Source organism: Rhinoderma darwinii, assembly GCF_050947455.1.
Source record: "Rhinoderma darwinii isolate aRhiDar2 chromosome 2 unlocalized genomic scaffold, aRhiDar2.hap1 SUPER_2_unloc_55, whole genome shotgun sequence".
NCBI lineage: Eukaryota > Metazoa > Chordata > Amphibia > Anura > Rhinodermatidae > Rhinoderma > Rhinoderma darwinii.
The window spans coordinates 1359420-1379068 of NW_027461724.1; the positions used below are offsets into that span (position 1 = coordinate 1359420).

General features: G+C 41.8%; 90 pseudogenes; all 90 read right to left on the reverse strand.

The window, feature by feature from the left end:
* Nucleotides 1-4: 4 nt before the first annotated feature.
* LOC142678205 (5S ribosomal RNA) lies at nt 5-123 on the reverse strand (annotated as a pseudogene).
* A 67-nt stretch (nt 124-190) lies between these two features.
* LOC142678485 (5S ribosomal RNA) lies at nt 191-309 on the reverse strand (annotated as a pseudogene).
* A 67-nt stretch (nt 310-376) lies between these two features.
* LOC142678085 (5S ribosomal RNA) lies at nt 377-495 on the reverse strand (annotated as a pseudogene).
* A 67-nt stretch (nt 496-562) lies between these two features.
* On the reverse strand, nt 563-681 carry LOC142678545 (5S ribosomal RNA; annotated as a pseudogene).
* Nucleotides 682-748: 67 nt separating this feature from the next.
* On the reverse strand, nt 749-867 carry LOC142679048 (5S ribosomal RNA; annotated as a pseudogene).
* A 67-nt stretch (nt 868-934) lies between these two features.
* On the reverse strand, nt 935-1053 carry LOC142678679 (5S ribosomal RNA; annotated as a pseudogene).
* Nucleotides 1054-1120: 67 nt separating this feature from the next.
* Nucleotides 1121-1239, reverse strand: LOC142679062 (5S ribosomal RNA; annotated as a pseudogene).
* Nucleotides 1240-1306: 67 nt separating this feature from the next.
* On the reverse strand, nt 1307-1425 carry LOC142679334 (5S ribosomal RNA; annotated as a pseudogene).
* Nucleotides 1426-1492: 67 nt separating this feature from the next.
* Nucleotides 1493-1611, reverse strand: LOC142677859 (5S ribosomal RNA; annotated as a pseudogene).
* A 427-nt stretch (nt 1612-2038) lies between these two features.
* Nucleotides 2039-2157, reverse strand: LOC142678423 (5S ribosomal RNA; annotated as a pseudogene).
* Nucleotides 2158-2224: 67 nt separating this feature from the next.
* LOC142679786 (5S ribosomal RNA) lies at nt 2225-2343 on the reverse strand (annotated as a pseudogene).
* A 67-nt stretch (nt 2344-2410) lies between these two features.
* LOC142679790 (5S ribosomal RNA) lies at nt 2411-2529 on the reverse strand (annotated as a pseudogene).
* Nucleotides 2530-2782: 253 nt separating this feature from the next.
* On the reverse strand, nt 2783-2901 carry LOC142678174 (5S ribosomal RNA; annotated as a pseudogene).
* A 67-nt stretch (nt 2902-2968) lies between these two features.
* On the reverse strand, nt 2969-3087 carry LOC142678087 (5S ribosomal RNA; annotated as a pseudogene).
* A 67-nt stretch (nt 3088-3154) lies between these two features.
* LOC142677935 (5S ribosomal RNA) lies at nt 3155-3273 on the reverse strand (annotated as a pseudogene).
* Nucleotides 3274-3340: 67 nt separating this feature from the next.
* On the reverse strand, nt 3341-3459 carry LOC142679211 (5S ribosomal RNA; annotated as a pseudogene).
* A 67-nt stretch (nt 3460-3526) lies between these two features.
* On the reverse strand, nt 3527-3645 carry LOC142679012 (5S ribosomal RNA; annotated as a pseudogene).
* Nucleotides 3646-3898: 253 nt separating this feature from the next.
* On the reverse strand, nt 3899-4017 carry LOC142678686 (5S ribosomal RNA; annotated as a pseudogene).
* Nucleotides 4018-4084: 67 nt separating this feature from the next.
* LOC142677974 (5S ribosomal RNA) lies at nt 4085-4203 on the reverse strand (annotated as a pseudogene).
* A 253-nt stretch (nt 4204-4456) lies between these two features.
* Nucleotides 4457-4575, reverse strand: LOC142677959 (5S ribosomal RNA; annotated as a pseudogene).
* Nucleotides 4576-4828: 253 nt separating this feature from the next.
* Nucleotides 4829-4947, reverse strand: LOC142679080 (5S ribosomal RNA; annotated as a pseudogene).
* Nucleotides 4948-5200: 253 nt separating this feature from the next.
* Nucleotides 5201-5319, reverse strand: LOC142677861 (5S ribosomal RNA; annotated as a pseudogene).
* A 67-nt stretch (nt 5320-5386) lies between these two features.
* On the reverse strand, nt 5387-5505 carry LOC142678308 (5S ribosomal RNA; annotated as a pseudogene).
* A 67-nt stretch (nt 5506-5572) lies between these two features.
* Nucleotides 5573-5691, reverse strand: LOC142678346 (5S ribosomal RNA; annotated as a pseudogene).
* A 67-nt stretch (nt 5692-5758) lies between these two features.
* Nucleotides 5759-5877, reverse strand: LOC142679741 (5S ribosomal RNA; annotated as a pseudogene).
* A 66-nt stretch (nt 5878-5943) lies between these two features.
* LOC142679742 (5S ribosomal RNA) lies at nt 5944-6062 on the reverse strand (annotated as a pseudogene).
* A 67-nt stretch (nt 6063-6129) lies between these two features.
* LOC142678253 (5S ribosomal RNA) lies at nt 6130-6248 on the reverse strand (annotated as a pseudogene).
* Nucleotides 6249-6315: 67 nt separating this feature from the next.
* On the reverse strand, nt 6316-6434 carry LOC142678029 (5S ribosomal RNA; annotated as a pseudogene).
* A 67-nt stretch (nt 6435-6501) lies between these two features.
* LOC142679324 (5S ribosomal RNA) lies at nt 6502-6620 on the reverse strand (annotated as a pseudogene).
* Nucleotides 6621-6687: 67 nt separating this feature from the next.
* LOC142679743 (5S ribosomal RNA) lies at nt 6688-6806 on the reverse strand (annotated as a pseudogene).
* Nucleotides 6807-6873: 67 nt separating this feature from the next.
* Nucleotides 6874-6992, reverse strand: LOC142679995 (5S ribosomal RNA; annotated as a pseudogene).
* Nucleotides 6993-7059: 67 nt separating this feature from the next.
* On the reverse strand, nt 7060-7178 carry LOC142678813 (5S ribosomal RNA; annotated as a pseudogene).
* Nucleotides 7179-7245: 67 nt separating this feature from the next.
* On the reverse strand, nt 7246-7364 carry LOC142679189 (5S ribosomal RNA; annotated as a pseudogene).
* A 67-nt stretch (nt 7365-7431) lies between these two features.
* Nucleotides 7432-7550, reverse strand: LOC142679037 (5S ribosomal RNA; annotated as a pseudogene).
* A 67-nt stretch (nt 7551-7617) lies between these two features.
* On the reverse strand, nt 7618-7736 carry LOC142677967 (5S ribosomal RNA; annotated as a pseudogene).
* Nucleotides 7737-7803: 67 nt separating this feature from the next.
* On the reverse strand, nt 7804-7922 carry LOC142679019 (5S ribosomal RNA; annotated as a pseudogene).
* Nucleotides 7923-7989: 67 nt separating this feature from the next.
* On the reverse strand, nt 7990-8108 carry LOC142678128 (5S ribosomal RNA; annotated as a pseudogene).
* A 67-nt stretch (nt 8109-8175) lies between these two features.
* On the reverse strand, nt 8176-8294 carry LOC142678114 (5S ribosomal RNA; annotated as a pseudogene).
* Nucleotides 8295-8547: 253 nt separating this feature from the next.
* Nucleotides 8548-8666, reverse strand: LOC142678186 (5S ribosomal RNA; annotated as a pseudogene).
* A 67-nt stretch (nt 8667-8733) lies between these two features.
* On the reverse strand, nt 8734-8852 carry LOC142678280 (5S ribosomal RNA; annotated as a pseudogene).
* A 253-nt stretch (nt 8853-9105) lies between these two features.
* Nucleotides 9106-9224, reverse strand: LOC142677802 (5S ribosomal RNA; annotated as a pseudogene).
* Nucleotides 9225-9291: 67 nt separating this feature from the next.
* On the reverse strand, nt 9292-9410 carry LOC142678296 (5S ribosomal RNA; annotated as a pseudogene).
* A 56-nt stretch (nt 9411-9466) lies between these two features.
* LOC142679744 (5S ribosomal RNA) lies at nt 9467-9585 on the reverse strand (annotated as a pseudogene).
* A 253-nt stretch (nt 9586-9838) lies between these two features.
* LOC142677862 (5S ribosomal RNA) lies at nt 9839-9957 on the reverse strand (annotated as a pseudogene).
* Nucleotides 9958-10024: 67 nt separating this feature from the next.
* Nucleotides 10025-10143, reverse strand: LOC142678340 (5S ribosomal RNA; annotated as a pseudogene).
* Nucleotides 10144-10210: 67 nt separating this feature from the next.
* On the reverse strand, nt 10211-10329 carry LOC142678124 (5S ribosomal RNA; annotated as a pseudogene).
* Nucleotides 10330-10396: 67 nt separating this feature from the next.
* LOC142679296 (5S ribosomal RNA) lies at nt 10397-10515 on the reverse strand (annotated as a pseudogene).
* Nucleotides 10516-10582: 67 nt separating this feature from the next.
* Nucleotides 10583-10701, reverse strand: LOC142678144 (5S ribosomal RNA; annotated as a pseudogene).
* Nucleotides 10702-10768: 67 nt separating this feature from the next.
* On the reverse strand, nt 10769-10887 carry LOC142678803 (5S ribosomal RNA; annotated as a pseudogene).
* A 67-nt stretch (nt 10888-10954) lies between these two features.
* Nucleotides 10955-11073, reverse strand: LOC142679005 (5S ribosomal RNA; annotated as a pseudogene).
* Nucleotides 11074-11140: 67 nt separating this feature from the next.
* On the reverse strand, nt 11141-11259 carry LOC142679124 (5S ribosomal RNA; annotated as a pseudogene).
* Nucleotides 11260-11326: 67 nt separating this feature from the next.
* On the reverse strand, nt 11327-11445 carry LOC142678582 (5S ribosomal RNA; annotated as a pseudogene).
* A 67-nt stretch (nt 11446-11512) lies between these two features.
* On the reverse strand, nt 11513-11631 carry LOC142679309 (5S ribosomal RNA; annotated as a pseudogene).
* Nucleotides 11632-11698: 67 nt separating this feature from the next.
* On the reverse strand, nt 11699-11817 carry LOC142677783 (5S ribosomal RNA; annotated as a pseudogene).
* A 253-nt stretch (nt 11818-12070) lies between these two features.
* Nucleotides 12071-12189, reverse strand: LOC142677863 (5S ribosomal RNA; annotated as a pseudogene).
* A 67-nt stretch (nt 12190-12256) lies between these two features.
* On the reverse strand, nt 12257-12375 carry LOC142678719 (5S ribosomal RNA; annotated as a pseudogene).
* A 67-nt stretch (nt 12376-12442) lies between these two features.
* On the reverse strand, nt 12443-12561 carry LOC142678125 (5S ribosomal RNA; annotated as a pseudogene).
* Nucleotides 12562-12628: 67 nt separating this feature from the next.
* Nucleotides 12629-12747, reverse strand: LOC142678424 (5S ribosomal RNA; annotated as a pseudogene).
* Nucleotides 12748-12814: 67 nt separating this feature from the next.
* LOC142678456 (5S ribosomal RNA) lies at nt 12815-12933 on the reverse strand (annotated as a pseudogene).
* A 67-nt stretch (nt 12934-13000) lies between these two features.
* Nucleotides 13001-13119, reverse strand: LOC142677738 (5S ribosomal RNA; annotated as a pseudogene).
* Nucleotides 13120-13186: 67 nt separating this feature from the next.
* Nucleotides 13187-13305, reverse strand: LOC142678088 (5S ribosomal RNA; annotated as a pseudogene).
* A 67-nt stretch (nt 13306-13372) lies between these two features.
* Nucleotides 13373-13491, reverse strand: LOC142678146 (5S ribosomal RNA; annotated as a pseudogene).
* Nucleotides 13492-13558: 67 nt separating this feature from the next.
* On the reverse strand, nt 13559-13677 carry LOC142678804 (5S ribosomal RNA; annotated as a pseudogene).
* A 67-nt stretch (nt 13678-13744) lies between these two features.
* On the reverse strand, nt 13745-13863 carry LOC142679962 (5S ribosomal RNA; annotated as a pseudogene).
* A 67-nt stretch (nt 13864-13930) lies between these two features.
* On the reverse strand, nt 13931-14049 carry LOC142679077 (5S ribosomal RNA; annotated as a pseudogene).
* A 67-nt stretch (nt 14050-14116) lies between these two features.
* On the reverse strand, nt 14117-14235 carry LOC142678583 (5S ribosomal RNA; annotated as a pseudogene).
* Nucleotides 14236-14302: 67 nt separating this feature from the next.
* Nucleotides 14303-14421, reverse strand: LOC142678374 (5S ribosomal RNA; annotated as a pseudogene).
* Nucleotides 14422-14674: 253 nt separating this feature from the next.
* Nucleotides 14675-14793, reverse strand: LOC142680044 (5S ribosomal RNA; annotated as a pseudogene).
* Nucleotides 14794-14860: 67 nt separating this feature from the next.
* On the reverse strand, nt 14861-14979 carry LOC142678089 (5S ribosomal RNA; annotated as a pseudogene).
* Nucleotides 14980-15046: 67 nt separating this feature from the next.
* LOC142679985 (5S ribosomal RNA) lies at nt 15047-15165 on the reverse strand (annotated as a pseudogene).
* A 67-nt stretch (nt 15166-15232) lies between these two features.
* Nucleotides 15233-15351, reverse strand: LOC142680021 (5S ribosomal RNA; annotated as a pseudogene).
* Nucleotides 15352-15418: 67 nt separating this feature from the next.
* Nucleotides 15419-15537, reverse strand: LOC142678883 (5S ribosomal RNA; annotated as a pseudogene).
* A 67-nt stretch (nt 15538-15604) lies between these two features.
* On the reverse strand, nt 15605-15723 carry LOC142678889 (5S ribosomal RNA; annotated as a pseudogene).
* A 253-nt stretch (nt 15724-15976) lies between these two features.
* Nucleotides 15977-16095, reverse strand: LOC142678746 (5S ribosomal RNA; annotated as a pseudogene).
* A 67-nt stretch (nt 16096-16162) lies between these two features.
* LOC142677761 (5S ribosomal RNA) lies at nt 16163-16281 on the reverse strand (annotated as a pseudogene).
* Nucleotides 16282-16348: 67 nt separating this feature from the next.
* On the reverse strand, nt 16349-16467 carry LOC142678605 (5S ribosomal RNA; annotated as a pseudogene).
* A 67-nt stretch (nt 16468-16534) lies between these two features.
* LOC142678608 (5S ribosomal RNA) lies at nt 16535-16653 on the reverse strand (annotated as a pseudogene).
* A 253-nt stretch (nt 16654-16906) lies between these two features.
* On the reverse strand, nt 16907-17025 carry LOC142677865 (5S ribosomal RNA; annotated as a pseudogene).
* A 67-nt stretch (nt 17026-17092) lies between these two features.
* On the reverse strand, nt 17093-17211 carry LOC142678954 (5S ribosomal RNA; annotated as a pseudogene).
* A 67-nt stretch (nt 17212-17278) lies between these two features.
* Nucleotides 17279-17397, reverse strand: LOC142678468 (5S ribosomal RNA; annotated as a pseudogene).
* Nucleotides 17398-17464: 67 nt separating this feature from the next.
* Nucleotides 17465-17583, reverse strand: LOC142678977 (5S ribosomal RNA; annotated as a pseudogene).
* A 67-nt stretch (nt 17584-17650) lies between these two features.
* LOC142678158 (5S ribosomal RNA) lies at nt 17651-17769 on the reverse strand (annotated as a pseudogene).
* A 67-nt stretch (nt 17770-17836) lies between these two features.
* Nucleotides 17837-17955, reverse strand: LOC142678497 (5S ribosomal RNA; annotated as a pseudogene).
* Nucleotides 17956-18022: 67 nt separating this feature from the next.
* On the reverse strand, nt 18023-18141 carry LOC142677750 (5S ribosomal RNA; annotated as a pseudogene).
* Nucleotides 18142-18208: 67 nt separating this feature from the next.
* Nucleotides 18209-18327, reverse strand: LOC142678350 (5S ribosomal RNA; annotated as a pseudogene).
* Nucleotides 18328-18394: 67 nt separating this feature from the next.
* On the reverse strand, nt 18395-18513 carry LOC142677947 (5S ribosomal RNA; annotated as a pseudogene).
* Nucleotides 18514-18765: 252 nt separating this feature from the next.
* LOC142678999 (5S ribosomal RNA) lies at nt 18766-18884 on the reverse strand (annotated as a pseudogene).
* Nucleotides 18885-18951: 67 nt separating this feature from the next.
* On the reverse strand, nt 18952-19070 carry LOC142677874 (5S ribosomal RNA; annotated as a pseudogene).
* Nucleotides 19071-19137: 67 nt separating this feature from the next.
* LOC142679984 (5S ribosomal RNA) lies at nt 19138-19256 on the reverse strand (annotated as a pseudogene).
* Nucleotides 19257-19509: 253 nt separating this feature from the next.
* Nucleotides 19510-19628, reverse strand: LOC142678584 (5S ribosomal RNA; annotated as a pseudogene).
* Between the last annotated feature and the right edge of the window lie 21 nt (nt 19629-19649).

The following is a 19649-nucleotide window of genomic DNA, read 5'->3' on the forward strand; positions in this document are numbered from 1 at the left end:
AAAAATTCAACAGCACCACGGATTCCCAGACAGTCTCCCACACTGGTACTAGCGAGGGCTTAAGCTGTGTAACTTCTGCGTTCTGACGAGAGCAGGGACATTCAGCTTAGAATGGCCATTGACATTAAATGCTTTAATCCATAGTCCTTTTTAATCGATTGTGAAACAAAATCTAAACGACATAATAAAAAGTCAACCGCACCACGGATTCCCAGACAGTCTCCCACACTAGTACTAGCGAGGCCTTAAGCTGTGTAACTTCTGCGATCTGACGATAGCAGGCACATTCAGCTTAGAATGGCCATTGACATTAAATGCTTTAATCCATAGTCCTTTTTAATCGATTGTGAAACAAAATCTAAACGACATAATAAAAAGTCAACCGCACCACGGATTCCCAGACAGTCTCCCACACTGGTACTAGCGAGGCCTTAAGCTGTGTAACTTCTGCGTTTTGACGAGAGCAGGCACATTCAGCTTAGAATGGCCATTGACGTTAAATTCTTTAATCCATAGTCCTATTTAATCTATTGTGAAACAAAATCTAAACGACATAATAAAAAATCAACCGCACCACGGATTCCCAGACAGTCTCCCACACTGGTACTAGCGAGGCCTTAAGCTGTGTAATTTCTGCTATCTGACGAGAGCAGGCACATTCAGCTTAGAATGGCCATTGACGTTAAATGCTTTAATCCATAGTCCTTTTTAATCGATTGTGAAACAAAATCTAAACGACATAATAAAAAGTTAACCGCACCACGGATTCCCAGACAGTCTCCCACACTGGTACTAGCGAGGACTTAAGCTGTGTAACTTCTGCGATCTGACGAGAGCAGGCACATTAAGCTTAGAATGGCCATTGACATTAAATGCTTTAATCCATAGTCCTTTTTAATCGATTGTGAAACAAAATCTAAACGACATAATAAAAAGTCAACCGCACCACGGATTCCCAGACTGTCTCCCACACTGGTACTAGCACGGCCTTAAGCTGTGTAACTTCTGCGATCTGACGAGAGCAGGGACATTCAGCTTAGAATGGCCATTGACATTAAATGCTTTAATCCATAGTCCTTTTTAATCGATTGTGAAACAAAATCTAAACGACATAATAAAAATACAACCGCACCACGGATTCCCAGACAGTCTCCCACACTGGTACTAGCGAGGCCTTAAGCTGTGTAACTTCTGCGTTTTGACGAGAGCAGGCACATTCAGCTTAGAATGGCCATTGACGTTAAATTCTTTAATCCATAGTCCTATTTAATCGATTGTGAAACAAAATCTAAACGACATAATAAAAATACAACCGCACCACGGATTCCCAGACAGTCTCCCACAATGGTACTAGCGAGGCCTTAAGCTGTGTAACTTCTGCGATCTGACGAGAGCAAGCACATTCAGCTTAGATTGGCCATTGACATTAAATGCTTTAATCCATAGTCCTTTTTAATCAATTGTGAAACAAAATCTAAACGACATAATAAAAAGTCAACCGCACCACGGATTCCCAGACAGTCTCCCACACTGGTACTAGCGAGGCCTTAAGCTGTGTAACTTCTGCGATCTGACGAGTGCAGGCACATTCAGCTTAGAATGGCCATTGACATTAAAAGCCTTAATCCATAGTCCTATTTAATCTATTGTGAAACAAAATCTAAACAACATAATAAAAAGTCAACCGCACCACGCATTCCCACACTGGTACCAGCGAGGCCTTAAGCTGTGTAACTTCTGCGATCTGACGAGAGCAGGGACATTCAGCTTAGAATGGCCATTGACATTAAAGGCTTTAATCCATAGTCCTTTTTAATCGATTGTGAAACAAAATCTAAACGACATAATAAAAACTCAACCGCACCACAGATTCCCAGACAGTCTGCCACACTGGTACTAGCGAGGCCTTAAGCTGTGTAACTTCTCCGATCTGACGAGAGCAGGCACATTCAGCTTAGAATGGCCATTGACATTAAAATCCTTAATCCATAGTCCTATTTAATCTATTGTGAAACAAAATCTAAACAACATAATAAAAAGTCAACCGCACCACGGATTCCCAGACAGTCTCCCACACTGGTACTAGCGAGGACTTAAGCTATGTAACTTCTGCGTTCTGACGAGAGCAGGCACATTCAGCTTAGAATGGCCATTGACGTTAAATGCTTTAATCCATAGTCCTTTTTAATCGATTGTGAAACAAAATCTAAACGACATAATAAAAAGTCAACCGCACCACGGATTCCCAGACAGTCTCCCACACTGGTACTAGCGAGGCCTTAAGCTGTGTAACTTCTGCGATCTGACGAGAGCAGGCACATTCAGCTCAGAATGGCCATTGACATTACATGCTTTAATCCATAGTCCTTTTTAATCGATTGTGAAACAAAATCTAAACGACATAATAAAAAGTAAACAGCACCACGGATTCCCAGACAGTCTCCCACACTGGTACTAGCGAGGCCTTAAGCTGTGTAACTTCTGCGATCTGACGAGAGCAGGGACATTCAGCTTAGAATGGCCATTGACATTAAATGCTTTAATCCATAGTCCTTTTTAATCGATTGTGAAACAAAATCTAAACGACATAATAAAAATTCAACCGCACAACGGATTCCGAGACAGTCTCCCACACTGGTACTAGCGAGGCCTTAAGCTGGGTAACTTCTGCGATCTGACGAGAGCAGGCACATTCAGCTTAGAATGGCCATTGACATTAAATGCTTTAATCCATAGTCCTTTTTAATCGATTGTGAAACAAAATCTAAACGACATAATAAAAAGTCAACCACACCACGGATTCCCAGACAGTCTCCCACACTAGTACTAGCGAGGCCTTAAGCTATGTAACTTCTGCGATCTGACGAGAGCAGGCACATTCAGCTTAGAATGGCCATTGACATTAAATCCTTTAATCCATAGTCCTTTTTAATCGATTGTGAAACAAAATCTAAACGACATAATAAAAAGTCAACCGCACCACGGATTCCCAGACAGTCTCCCACACTGGTACTAGCGAGGCCTTAAGCTGTGTAACTTCTGCGTTTTGACGAGAGCAGGCACATTCAGCTTAGAATGGCCATTGACGTTAAATTCTTTAATCCATAGTCCTATTTAATCTATTGTGAAACAAAATCTAAACAACATAATAAAAAGTCAACCGCACCACGGATTCCCAGACAGTCTCCCACACTGGTACTAGCGAGGCCTTAAGCTGTGTAATTTCTGCGATCTGACGAGAGCAGGCACATTCAGCTTAGAATGGCCATTGACGTTAAATGCTTTAATCCATAGTCCTTTTTAATCGATTGTGAAACAAAATCTAAACGACATAATAAAAAGTTAACCGCACCACGGATTCCCAGACAGTCTCCCACACTGGTACTAGCGAGGACTTAAGCTGTGTAACTTCTGCGATCTGACGAGAGCAGGCACATTCAGCTTAGAATGGCCAATGACATTAAATGCTTTAATCCATAGTCCTTTTTAATCGATTGTGAAACAAAATCTAAACGACATAATAAAAAGTCAACCGCACCACGGATTCCCAGACAGTCTCCCACACTGGTACTAGCAAGGCTTTAAGCTGTGTAACTTCTGCGATCTGACGAGAGCAGGGACATACAGCTTAGAATGGCCATTGACATTAAATGCTTTAATCCATAGTCCTTTTTAATCGATTGTGAAACAAAATCTAAACGACATAATAAAAAGTCAACCGCACCACGCATTCCCAGACAGTCTCCCACACTGGTACCAGCGAGGGCTTAAACTGTGTAACTTCTGCGATCTGACGAGAGCTGGGACATTCAGCTTAGAATGGCCATTGACAGTAAAGGCTTTAATCCATAGTCCTTTTTAATCGATTGTGAAACAAAATCTAAACGACATAATAAAAACTCAACCGCACCACGGATTCCCAGACAGTCTCCCACACTGGTACTAGCGAGGCCTTAAGCTGTGTAACTTCTGCGATCTGACGAGAGCAGGCACATTCAGCTTAGAATGACCATTAACATTAAAAGCCTTAATCCATAGTCCTATTTAATCTATTGTGAAACAAAATCTAAACAACATAATAAAAAGTCAACCGCACCACGGATTCCCAGACAGTCTCCCACACTGGTACTAGCGAGGACTTAAGCTATGTAACTTCTGCGTTCTGACGAGAGCAGGTACATTCAGCTTAGAATGGCCATTGACGTTAAATGCTTTAATCCATAGTCCTTTTTAATCGATTGTGAAACAAAATCTATACGACATAATAAAAAGTCAACCGCACCACGGATTCCCAGACAGTCTCCCACACTGGTACTAGCGAGGGCTTAAGCTGTGTAACTTCTGCGTTTTGACGAGAGCTGGCACATTCAGCTTAGAATGACCATTGACGTTAAATTCTTTAATCCATAGTCCTATTTAATCTATTGTGAAACAAAATCTAAACGACATAATAAAAAGTCAACCGCACCACGGATTCCCAGAGAGTCTCCCACACTGGTACTAGCGAGGCCTTAAGCTGTGTAATTTCTGCGATCTGACGAGAGCAGGCACATTCAGCTTAGAATGGCCATTGACGTTAAATGCTTTAATCCATAGTCCTTTTTAATCGATTGTGAAACAAAATCTAAACGACATAATAAAAAGTTAACCGCGCCACGGATTCCCAGACAGTCTCACACACTGGTACTAGCGAGGCCTTAAGCTGTGTAACTTCTGCGATCTGACGAGTGCAGGCACATTCAGCTTAGAATGGCCATTGACATTAAAAGCCTTAATCCATAGTCCTATTTAATCTATTGTGAAACAAAATCTAAACAACATAATAAAAAGTCAACTGCACCACGGATTCCCAGACAGTCTCCCACACTGGTACTAGCGAGGCCTTAAGCTGTGTAACTTCTGCGATGTGACGAGAGCAGGGACATTCAGCTTAGAATGGCCATTGACATTAAATTCTTTAATCCATAGTCCTTTTTAATCGATTGTGAAACAAAATCTAAACGACATAATAAAAATTTAACCGCACCACGGATTCCCAGACAGTCTCCCACACTGGTACTAGCGAGGCCTTAAGCTGTGTAACTTCTGCGTTCTGTCTAGAGCAGGCACATTCAGCTTAGAATGGCCATTGACGTTAAATGCTTTAATCCATAGTCCTTTTTAATCGATTGTGAAACAAAATCTAAACGACATAATAAAAAGTCAACCGCACCACGGATTCCCAGACAGTCTCCCACACTGGTACTAGCGAGGCCTTAAGCTGTGTAACTTCTGCGATCTGACGAGTGCAGGCACATTCAGCTTAGAATGGCCATTGACATTAAAAGCCTTAATCCATAGTCCTATTTAATCTATTGTGAAACAAAATCTAAACAACATAATAAAAAGTCAACTGCACCACGGATTCCCAGACAGTCTCCCACACTGGTACTAGCGAGGCCTTAAGCTGTGTAACTTCTGCGATCTGACGAGAGCAGGGACATTCAGTTTAGAATGGCCATTGACATTAAAGGCTTTAATCCATAGTCCTTTTTAATCGATTGTGAAACAAAATCTAAACGACATAATAAAAATTCAACCACACCACGGATTCCCAGACAGTCTCCCACACTGGTACTAGCGAGGCCTTAAGCTGTGTAACTTCTGCGTTCTGACGAGAGCAGGCACATTCAGCTTAGAATGGCTATTGACGTTAAATGCTTTAATCCATAGTCCTATTTAATCTATTGTGAAACATAATCTAAACGACATAATAAGAAGTCAACCGCACCACGGATTCCCAGACAGTCTCCCACACTGGTACTAGCGAGGCCTTAAGCTGTGTAACTTCTGCGATCTGACGAGAGCAGGCACATTCAGCTTAGAATGGCCATTGACATTAAATGCTTTAATCCATAGTCCTTTTTAATCTATTGTGAAACAAAATCAAACGACATAATAAAAAGTCAACCGCACCACGGATTCCCAGACAGTCTCCCACACTGGTACTAGCGAGGCCTTAAGCTGTGTAACTTCTGCGATCTGACGAGAGCAGGCACATTCAGCTTAGAATGGCCATTGACCTTAAATGCTTTAATCCATAGTCCTTTTTAATCGATTGTGAAACAAAATCTAAACGACATAATAAAATGTCAACCGCACCACGGATTCCCAGACAGTCTCCCACACTGGTACTAGAGAGGCCTTAAGCTGTGTAACTTCTGCGATCTGACGAGAGCAGGGACATTCAGCTTAGAATGGCCATTGACATTAAATGCTTTAATCCATAGTCCTTTTTAATCGATTGTGAAACAAAATCTAAACGACATAATAAAAATTCAACCGCACCACGGATTCCCAGACAGTCTCCCACACTGGTACTAGCGAGGCCTTAAGCTGTGTAACTTCTGCGATCTGACGAGAGCAGGCACATTCAGCTTAGAATGGCCATTGACGTTAAATGTTTTAATCCATAGTCCTATTTAATCTATTGTGAAACAAAATCTAAACGAAATAATAAAAAGTCAACCGCACCACGGATTCCCAGACAATCTCCCACACTGGTACTAGCGAGGCGTTAAGCTGTTTAACTTCTGCGCTCTAACGAGAGCATGCACATTCAGCTTAGAATGGCCATTGACATTAAATGCTTTAATCCATAGTCCTTTTTAATCGATTGTGAAACAAAATCTAAACGACATAATAAAAAGTCAACCGCACCACGGATTCCCAGACAGTCTCCCACACTGGTACTAGCGAGGCCTTAAGCTGTGTAACTTCTGCGATCTGACGAGAGCAGGCACATTCAGCTTAGAATGGCCATTGACATTAAAAGCCTTAATCCATAGTCCTATTTAATCTATTGTGAAACAAAATCTAAACAACATAATAAAAAGTCAACCGCACCACGGATTCCCAGACAGTCTCCCACACTGGTACTAGCGAGGCCTTAAGCTATGTAACTTCTGCGTTCTGACGAGAGCAGGCACATTCAGCTTAGAATGGCCATTGACATTAAATGCTTTAGTCCATAGTCCTTTTTAATCAATTGTGAAACAAAATCTAAACGACATAATAAAAAGTTAACCGCACCACGGATTCCCAGACAGTCTCCCACACTGGTACTAGCGAGGCCTTAAGCGGTGTAACTTCTGCGATCTGACGAGAGCAGGCACATTCAGCTTAGAATGGCCATTGACATTAAATGCTTTAATCCATAGTCCTTTTTAATCGATTGTGAAACAAAATCTAAACGACATAATAGAAATTCAACCGCTCCACGGATTCCCAGACAGTCTCCCACACTGGTACTAGCGAGGCCTTAAGCTGTGTAACTTCTGCGATCTGACGAGAGCAGGCACATTCATCTTAGAATGGCCATTGACGTTAAATGCTTTAATCCATAGTCCTATTTAATCTATTGTGAAACAAAATCTAAACGACATAATAAAAAGTCAACCGCACCACGGATTCCCAGACAGTCACCCACACTGGTACTAGCGAGGCGTTAAGATGTGTAACTTCTGCGATCTGACGAGAGCAGGCACATTCAGCTTAGAATGGCCATTGACATTAAATGCTTTAATCCATAGTCCTTTTTAATCGATTGTGAAACAAAATCTAAACGACATAATAAAAAGTCAACCGCACCACGGATTCCCAGACAGTCTCCCACACTGGTACTAGCGAGGCCTTAAGCTGTGTAACTTCTGCGATCTGACGAGAGCAGGGACATTCAGCTTAGAATTGCCATTGACATTAAATGCTTTAATCCATAGTCCTTTTTAATCGATTGTGAAACAAAATCTAAACGACATAATAAAAATTCAACCGCTCCACGGATTCCCAGCCAGTCTCCCACACTGGTACTAGCGAGGCCTTAAGCTGTGTAACTTCTGCGATCTAACGAGAGCAGGCACATTCAGCTTAGAATGGCCATTGACATTAAAAGCCTTAATCCATAGTCCTATTTAGTCTATTGTGAAACAAAATCTAAACAACATAATAAAAAGTCAACCGCACCACGCATTCCCAGACAGTCTCCCACACTGGTACCAGCGAGGCCTTAAGCTGTATAACTTCTGCGATCTGACGAGAGCAGGGACTTTCAGCTTAGAATGGCCATTGACATTAGATGCTTTAATCCATAGTCCTTTTTAATCGATTGTGAAACAAAATCTAAACGACATAATAAAAACTCAACCGCACCACAGATTCCCAGACAGTCTCCCACACTGGTACTAGCGAGGCCTTAAGCTGTGTAACTTCTGCGTTCGGACGAGAGCAGGCACATTCAGCTTAGAATGGCCATTGACGTTAAATGCTTTAATCCATAGTCCTATTTAATCTATTGTGAAACAAAATCTAAACGACATAATAAAAAGGCAACCGCACCACGGATTCACAGACAGTCTCCCACACTGGTACTAGCGAGGCGTTAAGCTGTGTAACTTCTGCGATCTTACGAGAGCAGGCACATTCAGCTTAGAATGGCCATTGACTTTAAATGCTTTAATCCATAGTCCTTTTTAATCGATTGTGAAACAAAATCTAAACGACATAATAAAAAGGCAACCGCACCACAGATTCCCAGACAGTCTCCCACACTGGTACTAGCGAGGCCTTAAGCTGTGTAACTTCTGCGATCTGACGAGAGCAGGCACATTCAGCTTAGAATGGCCATTGACGTTAAATGCTTTAATCCATAGTCCTTTTTAATCGATTGTGAAACAAAATCTAAACGACATAATAAAAAGTCAACCGCACCACGGATTCCCAGACAGTCTCCCACACTGGTACTAGCGAGGCCTTAAGCTGTGTAACTTCTGCGATCTGACGAGAGCAGAGACATTCAGCTTAGAATGGCCATTGACATTAAATGCTTTAATCCATAGTCCTTTTTAATCGATTGTGAAACAAAATCTAAACGACATAATAAAAATTCAACCGCACAACGGATTCCGAGACAGTCTCGCACACTGGTACTAGCGAGGCCTTAAGCTGGGTAACTTCTGCGATCTGACGAGAGCAGGCACATTCAGCTTAGAATGGCCATTGACGTTAAATGATTTAATCCATAGTCCTATTTAATCTATTGTGAAACAAAATCTAAACGACATAATAAAAAGTCAACCGCACCACGGATTCCCAGACAGTCTCCCACACTGGTACTAGCGAGGCCTTAAGCTGTGTAACTTCTGCGATCTGACGAGAGCAGGCACATTCAGCTTAGAATGGCCATTGATGTTAAATGTTTTAATCCATAGTCCTATTTAATCTATTGTGAAACAAAATCTAAACGAAATAATAAAAAGTCAACCGCACCACGGATTCCCAGACAGTCTCCCACATTGGTACTAGCTAGGCCTTAAGCTGTGTAACTTCTGCGATCTGACGAGAGCAGGCACATTCAGCTTAGAATGGCCATTGACATTAAAAGCCTTAATCCATAGTCCTATTTAATCTAATGTGAAACAACATAATAAAAAGTCAACCGCACCACGGATTCCCAGACAGTCTCCCACACTGGTACTAGCGAGGCCTTAAGCTGTGTAACTTCTGCGATCTGACGAGAGCAGGCACATTCAGCTTAGAATGGCCATTGACGTTAAATGCTTTAATCCATAGTCCTATTTAATCTATTGTGAAACAAAATCTAAACGACATAATAAAAAGTCAACCGCACCACGGATTCCCAGACAGTCACCCACACTGGTACTAGCGAGGCGTTAAGCTGTGTAACTTCTGCGATCTAACGAGAGAAGGCACATTCAGCTTAGAATGGCCATTGACATTAAACGCTTTAATCCATAGTCCTTTTTAATCGATTGTGAAACAAAATCTAAACGACATAATAAAAAGTCAACCGCACCACGGATTCCCAGACAGTCTCCCACACTGGTACTAGCGAGGCCTTAAGCTGTGTAACTTCTGCGATCTGACGAGTGCAGGCACATTCAGCTTAGAATGGCCATTGACATTAAAAGCCTTAATCCATAGTCCTATTTAATCTATTGTGAAACAAAATCTAAACAACATAATAAAAAGTCAACCGCACCACGCATTCCCAGACAGTCTCCCACACTGGTACCAGCGAGGCCTTAAGCTGTGTAACTTCTGCGATCTGACGAGAGCAGGGACATTCAGCTTAGAATGGCCATTGACATTAAAGGCTTTAATCCATAGTCCTTTTTAATCGATTGTGAAACAAAATCGAAACGACATAATAAAAACTCAACCGCACCACGGATTCCCAGACAGTCTCCCACACTGGTACTAGCGAGGCCTTAAGCTGTGTAACTTCTGCGATCTGACGAGAGCAGGCACATTCAGCTTAGAATGGCCATTGACATTAAAAGCCTTAATCCATAGTCCTATTTAATCTATTGTGAAACAAAATCTAAACAACATAATAAAAAGTCAACCGCAACACGGATTCCCAGACAGTCTCCCACACTGGTACTAGCGAGGACTTAAGCTATGTAACTTCTGCGTTCTGACGAGAGCAGGCACATTCAGCTTAGAATGGCCATTGACGTTAAATGCTTTAATCCATAGTCCTTTTTAATCGATTGTGAAACAAAATCTAAACGACATAATAAAAAGTCAACCGCACCACGGATTCCCAGACAGTCTCCCACACTGGTACTAGCGAGGCCTTAAGCTGTGTAATTTCTGCTATCTGACGAGAGCAGGCACATTCAGCTTAGAATGGCCATTGACGTTAAATGCTTTAATCCATAGTCCTTTTTAATCGATTGTGAAACAAAATCTAAACGACATAATAAAAAGTTAACCGCACCACGGATTCCCAGACAGTCTCCCACACTGGTACTAGCGAGGACTTAAGCTGTGTAACTTCTGCGATCTGACGAGAGCAGGCACATTCAGCTTAGAATGGCCATTGACATTAAATGCTTTAATCCATAGTCCTTTTTAATCGATTGTGAAACAAAATCTAAACGACATAATAAAAAGTCAACCGCACCACGGATTCCCAGACTGTCTCCCACACTGGTACTAGCAAAGCCTTAAGCTGTGTAACTTCTGCGATCTGACGAGAGCAGGGACATTCAGCTTAGAATGGCCATTGACATTAAATGCTTTAATCCATAGTCCTTTTTAATCGATTGTGAAACAAAATCTAAACGACATAATAAAAATTCAACCGCACCACGGATTCCCAGACAGTCTCCCACACTGGTACTAGCGAGGCGTTAAGCTGTGTAACTTCTGCGATCTGACGAGAGCAGGCACATTCAGCTTAGAATGGCCATTGACATTAAAAGCCTTAATCCATAGTCCTATTTAATCTATTGTGAAACAAAATCTAAACAACATAATAAAAAGTCAACTGCACCACGGATTCCCAGACAGTCTCCCACACTGGTACTAGCGAGGACTTAAGCTGTGTAACTTCTGCGATCTGACGAGAGCAGGCACACTCAGCTTAGAATGGCCATTGACGTTAAATGCTTTAATCCATAGTCCTATTTAATCTATTGTGAAACAAAATCTAAACGACATAATAAAAAGTCAACCGCACCACGGATTCCCAGACAGTCTCCCACACTGGTACTAGCGAGGCGTTAAGCTGTGTAACTTCTGCGATCTAACGAGGGCAGGCACATTCAGCTTAGAATGGCCATTGACATTAAAAGCCTTAATCCATAGTCCTATTTAATCTAATGTGAAACAAAATCTAAACAACATAATAAAAAGTCAACCGTACCACGGATTCCCAGACAGTCTCCCACACTGGTACTAGCGAGGCCTTAAGCTGTGTAACTTCTGCGATCTGACGAGAGCAGGCACATTCAGCTTAGAATGGCCATTGACGTTAAATGCTTTAATCCATAGTCCTATTTAATCTATTGTGAAACAAAATCTAAACGACATAATAAAAAGTCAACCGCACCACGGATTCCCAGACAGTCACCCACACTGGTACTAGCGAGGTGTTAAGCTGTGTAACTTCTGCGAACTAACGAGAGAAGGCACATTCAGCTTAGAATGGCCATTGACATTAAACGCTTTAATCCATAGTCCTTTTTAATCGATTGTGAAATAAAATCTAAACGACATAATAAAAAGTCAACCGCACCACGGATTCCCAGACAGTCTCCCACACTGGTACTAGCGAGGCCTTAAGCTGTGTAACTTCTGCGATCTGACGAGTGCAGGCACATTCAGCTTAGAATGGCCATTGACATTAAAAGCCTTAATCCATAGTCCTATTTAATCTATTGTGAAACAAAATCTAAACAACATAATAAAAAGTCAACCGCACCACGCATTCCCAGACAGTCTCCCACACTGGTACCAGCAAGGCCTTAAGCTGTGTAACTTCTGCGATCTGACGAGAGCAGGGACATTCAGCTTAGAATGGCCATTGACATTAAAGGCTTTAATCCATAGTCCTTTTTAATCGATTGTGAAACAAAATCGAAACGACATAATAAAAACTCAACCGCACCACGGATTCCCAGACAGTCTCCCACACTGGTACTAGCGAGGCCTTAAGCTGTGTAACTTCTGCGATCTGACGAGAGCAGGCACATTCAGCTTAGAATGGCCATTGACATTAAAAGCCTTAATCCATAGTCCTATTTAATCTATTGTGAAACAAAATCTAAACAACATAATAAAAAGTCAACCGCACCACGGATTCCCAGACAGTCTCCCACACTGGTACTAGCGAGGACTTAAGCTATGTAACTTCTGCGTTCTGACGAGAGCAGGCACATTCAGCTTAGAATGGCCATTGACGTTAAATGCTTTAATCCATAGTCCTTTTTAATCGATTGTGAAACAAAATCTAAACGACATAATAAAAATTCAACAGCACCACGGATTCCCAGACAGTCTCCCACACTGGTACTAGCGAGGGCTTAAGCTGTGTAACTTCTGCGATCTGACGAGAGCAGGGACATTCAGCTTAGAATGGCCATTGACATTAAATGCTTTAATCCATAGTCCTTTTTAATCGATTGTGAAACAAAATCTAAACGACATAATAAAAAGTCAACCGCACCACGGATTCCCAGACAGTCTCCCACACTAGTACTAGCGAGGCCTTAAGCTGTGTAACTTCTGCGATCTGACGAGAGCAGGCACATTCAGCTTAGAATGGCCATTGACATTAAATGCTTTAATCCATAGTCCTTTTTAATCGATTGTGAAACAAAATCTAAACGACATAATAAAAAGTCAACCGCACCACGGATTCCCAGACAGTCTCCCACACTGGTACTAGCGAGGCCTTAAGCTGTGTAACTTCTGCGTTTTGACGAGAGCAGGCACATTCAGCTTAGAATGGCCATTGACGTTAAATTCTTTAATCCATAGTCCTATTTAATCTATTGTGAAACAAAATCTAAACGACATAATAAAAAGTCAACCGCACCACGGATTCCCAGACAGTCTCCCACACTGGTACTAGCGAGGCCTTAAGCTGTGTAATTTCTGCTATCTGACGAGAGCAGGCACATTCAGCTTAGAATGGCCATTGACGTTAAATGCTTTAATCCATAGTCCTTTTTAATCGATTGTGAAACAAAATCTAAACGACATAATAAAAAGTTAACCGCACCACGGATTCCCAGACAGTCTCCCACACTGGTACTAGCGAGGACTTAAGCTGTGTAACTTCTGCGATCTGACGAGAGCAGGCACATTCAGCTTAGAATGGCCATTGACATTAAATGCTTTAATCCATAGTCCTTTTTAATCGATTGTGAAACAAAATCTAAACGACATAATAAAAAGTCAACCGCACCACGGATTCCCAGACAGTCTCCCACACTGGTACTAGCGAGGCCTTAAGCTGTGTAACTTCTGCGATCTGACGAGAGCAGGGACATTCAGCTTAGAATGGCCATTGACATTAAATGCTTTAATCCATAGTCCTTTTTAATCGATTGTGAAACAAAATCTAAACGACATAATAAAAATTCAACCGCACCACGGATTCCCAGACAGTCTCCCACACTGGTACTAGCGAGGCGTTAAGCTGTGTAACTTCTGCGATCTGACGAGAGCAGGCACATTCAGCTTAGAATGGCCATTGATATTAAAAGCCTTAATCCATAGTCCTATTTAATCCATTGTGAAACAAAATCTAAACAACATAATAAAAAGTCAACTGCACCACGGATTCCCAGACAGTCTCCCACACTGGTACTAGCGAGGACTTAAGCTGTGTAACTTCTGCGATCTGACGAGAGCAGGCACACTCAGCTTAGAATGGCCATTGACGTTAAATGCTTTAATCCATAGTCCTATTTAATCTATTGTGAAACAAAATCTAAACGACATAATAAAAAGTCAACAGCACCACGGATTCCCAGACAGTCTCCCACACTGGTACTAGCGAGGCCTTAAGCTGTGTAACTTCTGCGATCTGACGAGAGCAGGGACATTCAGCTTAGAATGGCCATTGACATTAAATGCTTTAATCCATAGTCCTTTTTAATCGATTGTGAAACAAAATCTAAACGACATAATAAAAATTCAACCGCACAACGGATTCCGAGACAGTCTCCCACACTGGTACTAGCGAGGCCTTAAGCTGGGTAACATCTGCGATCTGACGAGAGCAGGCACATTCAGCTTAGAATGGCCATTGACATTAAATGCTTTAATCCATAGTCCTTTTTAATCGATTGTGAAACAAAATCTAAACGACATAATAAAAAGTCAACCGCACCACGGATTCCCAGACAGTCTCCCACACTAGTACTAGCGAGGCCTTAAGCTATGTAACTTCTGCGATCTGACGAGAGCAGGCACATTCAGCTTAGAATGGCCATTGACATTAAATGCTTTAATCCATAGTCCTTTTTAATCGATTGTGAAACAAAATCTAAACGACATAATAAAAAGTCAACCGCACCACGGATTCCCAGACAGTCTCCCACACTGGTACTAGCGAGGCCTTAAGCTGTGTAACTTCTGCGTTTTGACGAGAGCAGGCACATTCAGCTTAGAATGGCCATTGACGTTAAATTCTTTAATCCATAGTCCTATTTAATCTATTGTGAAACAAAATCTAAACGACATAATAAAAAGTCAACCGCACCACGGATTCCCAGACAGTCTCCCACACTGGTACTAGCGAGGCCTTAAGCTGTGTAATTTCTGCGATCTGACGAGAGCAGGCACATTCAGCTTAGAATAGCCATTGACGTTAAATGCTTTAATCCATAGTCCTTGTTAATCGATTGTGAAACAAAATCTAAACGACATAATAAAAAGTTAACCGCACCACGGATTCCCAGACAGTCTCCCACACTGGTACTAGCGAGGACTTAAGCTGTTTAACTTCTGCGATCTGACGAGAGCAGGCACATTCAGCTTAGAATGGCCAATAACATTAAATGCTTTAATCCATAGTCCTTTTTAATCGATTGTGAAACAAAATCTAAACGACATAATAAAAAGTCAACCGCACCACGGATTCCCAGACAGTCTCCCACACTGGTACTAGCAAGGCTTTAAGCTGTGTAACTTCTGCGATCTGACGAGAGCAGGGACATTCAGCTTAGAATGGCCATTGACATTAAATGCTTTAATCCATAGTCCTTTTTAATCGATTGTGAAACAAAATCTAAACGACATAATAAAAATTCAACCGCACCACGGATTCCCAGACAGTCTCCCACACTGGTACTAGCGAGGCGTTAAGCTGTGTAACTTCGGCGATCTGACGAGAGCAGGCACATTCAGCTTAGAATGGCGATTGAAATTAAAAGCCTTAATCCATAGTCCTATTTAATCTATTGTGAAACAAAATCTAAACAACATAATAAAAAGTCAACTGCATTACGGATGCCCAGACAGTCTCCCACACTGGTACTAGCGAGGCCTTAAGCTGTGTAACTTCTGCGATCTGACGAGAGCAGGGACATTCAGCTTAGAATGGCCATTGACATTAAATTCTTTAATCCATAGTCCTTTTTAATCGATTGTGAAACAAAATCTAAACGACATAATAAAAATTCAACCGCACCACGGATTCCCAGACAGTCTCCCACACTGGTACTAGCGAGGCCTTAAGCTGTGTAACTTCTGCGTTCTGACTAGAGCAGGCACATTCAGCTTAGAATGGCCATTGACGTTAAATGCTTTAATCCATAGTCCTATTTAATCTATTGTGAAACAAAATCTAAACGACATAATAAAAAGTCAACCGCACCACGGATTCCTAGACAGTCTCCCACACTGGTACTAGCGAGGCCTTAAGCTGTGTAACTTCTGCGATCTGACGAGAGCAGGCACATTCAGCTTAGAATGGCCATTGACGTTAAATGTTTTAATCCATAGTCCTATTTAATCTATTGTGAAACAAAATCTAAACGAAATAATAAAAAGTCAACCGCACCACTGATTCCCAGACAGTCTCCCACACTGGTACTAGCTAGGCCTTAAGCTGTGTAACTTCTGCGATCTGACGAGAGCAGGCACATTCAGCTTAGAATGGCCATTGACATTAAAAGCCTTAATCCATAGTCCTATTTAATCTATTGTGAAACAAAATCTAAACAACATAATAAAAAGTCAACCGCACCACGGATTCCCAGACTGTCTCCCACACTGGTACTAGCGAGGCCTTAAGCTGTGTAACTTCTGCGATCTGACGAGAGCAGGCACATTCAGCTTAGAATGGCCATTGATGTTAAATGCTTTAATCCATAGTCCTATTTAATCTATTGTGAAACAAAATCTAAACGACATAATAAAAAGGCAACCGCACCACGGATTCCCAGACAATCACCCACACTGGTACTAGCGAGGCGTTAAGTTGTGTAACTTCTGCGATCTAACGAGAGAAGGCACATTCAGCTTAGAATGGCCATTGACATTAAATGCTTTAATCCATAGTCCTTTTTAATCGATTGTGAAACAAAATCTAAACGACATAATAAAAAGTCAACCGCACCACGGATTCCCAGACAGTCTCCCACACTGGTACTAGCGAGGCCTTAAGCTGTGTAACTTCTGCGATCTGACGAGTGCAGGCACATTCAGCTTAGAATGGCCATTGACGTTAAAAGCCTTAATCCATAGTCCTATTTAATCTATTGTGAAACAAAATCTAAACGACATAATAAAAAGTCAACCGCACCACGCATTCCCAGACAGTCTCCCACACTGGTACCAGCGAGGCCTTAAGCTGTGTAACTTCTGCGATCTGACGAGAGCACGGACATTCAGCTTAGAATGGCCATTGACAGTACAGGCTTTAATCCATAGTCCTTTTTAATCGATTGTGAAACAAAATCTAAACGACATAATAAAAACTCAACCGCACCACGGATTCCCAGACAGTCTCCCACACTGGTACTAGCGAGGCCTTAAGCTGTGTAACTTCTGCGATCTGACGAGAGCAGGCACATTCAGCTTAGAATGGCCATTAACATTAAAAACCTTAATCCATAGTCCTATTTAATCTATTGTGAAACAAAATCTAAACAACATAATAAAAAGTCAACCGCACCACGGATTCCCAGACAGTCTCCCACACTGGTACTAGCGAGGACTTAAGCTATGTAACTTCTGCGTTTTGACGAGAGCAGGTACATTCAGCTTAGAATGGCCATTGACGTTAAATGCTTTAATCCATAGTCCTTTTTAATCGATTGTGAAACAAAATCTAAACGACATAATAAAAAGTCAACCGCACCACGGATTCCCAGACAGTCTCCCACACTGGTACTAGCGAGGCCTTAAGCTGTGTAATTTCTGCGATCTGACGAGAGCAGGCACATTCAGCTTAGAATGGACATTGACATTAAATGCTTTAATCCATAGTCCTTTTTAATCGATTGTGAAACAAAATCTAAACGACATAATAAAAAGTCAACAGCACCACGGATTCCCAGACAGTCTCCCACACTGGTACTAGCGAGGCCTTAAGCTGTGTAACTTCTGCGATCTGACGAGAGCAGGGACATTCAGCTTAGAATGGCCATTGACATTAAATGCTTTAATCCATAGTCCTTTTTAATCGATTGTGAAACAAAATCTAAACGACATAATAAAAAGTCAACCGCACCACGGATTCCCAGACAGTCTCCCACACTAGTACTAGCGAGGCCTTAAGCTGTGTAACTTCTGCGATCTGACGAGAGCAGGCACATTCAGCTTAGAATGGCCATTGACATTAAATGCTTTAATCCATAGTCCTTTTTAATCGATTGTGAAACAAAATCTAAACGACATAATAAAAAGTCAACCGCACCACGGATTCCCAGACAGTCTCCCACACTGGTACTAGCGAGGCCTTAAGCTGTGTAACTTCTGCGTTTTGACGAGAGCAGGCACATTCAGCTTAGAATGACCATTGACGTTAAATTCTTTAATCCATAGTCCTATTTAATCTATTGTGAAACAAAATCTAAACGACATAATAAAAAGTCAACCGCACCACGGATTCCCAGACAGTCTCCCACACTGGTACTAGCGAGGCCTTAAGCTGTGTAATTTCTGCGATCTGACGAGAGCAGGCACATTCAGCTTAGAATGGCCATTGACGTTAAATGCTTTAATCCATAGTCCTTTTTAATCGATTGTGAAACAAAATCTAAACGACATAATAAAAAGTTAACCGCACCACGGATTCCCAGACAGTCTCACACACTGGTACTAGTGAGGCCTTAAGCTGTGTAACTTCTGCGATCTGACGAGAGCAGGGACATTCAGCTTAGAATGGCCATTGACATTAAAAGCCTTAATCCATAGTCCTATTTAATCTATTGTGAAACAAAATCTAAACAACATAATAAAATTCAACCGCACCACGGATTCCCAGACAGTCTCCCACACTGGTACTAGCGAGGACTTAAGCTATGTAACTTCTGCGTTCTGACGAGAGCAGGCACATTCAGCTTAGAATGGCCATTGACGTTAAATGCTTTAATCCATAGTCCTTTTTAATCGATTGTGAAACAAAATCTAAACAACATAATAAAAAGTCAACCGCACCACTGATTCCCAGACAGTCTCCCACACCGGTACTAGCGAGGCCTTAAGCTGTGTAACTTCTGCGATCTGACGAGAGCAGGCACATTCAGCTTAGAATGGCCATTGACATTAAATGCTTTAATCCATAGTCCTTTTTAATCGATTGTGAAACAAAATCTAAACGACATAATAAAAAGTCAACAGCACCACGGATTCCCAGACAGTCTCCCACACTGGTACTAGCGAGGCCTTAAGCTGTGTAACTTCTGCGATCTGACGAGAGCAGGCACATTCAGCTTAGAATGGCCATTGACGTTAAATGCTTTAATCCATAGTCCTATTTAATCTATTGTGAAACAAAATCTAAACGACATAATAAAAAGTCAACCGCACCACAGATTCCCAGACAGTCTCCCACACTGGTACTAGGGAGGCGTTAAGCTGTGTAACTACTGCGATCTAACGAGAGCAGGCACATTCAGCTTAGAATGGCCATTGACATTAAATGCTTTAATCCATAGTCCTTTTTAATCGATTGTGAAACAAAATCTAAACGACATAATAAAAAGTCAACCGCACCACGGATTCCCAGACAGTCTCCCACACTGGTACTAGCGAGGCCTTAAGCTGGGTAACTTCTGCGATCTGACGAGAGCAGCCACATTCAGCTTAGAATGGCCATTGACGTTAAATGATTTAATCCATAG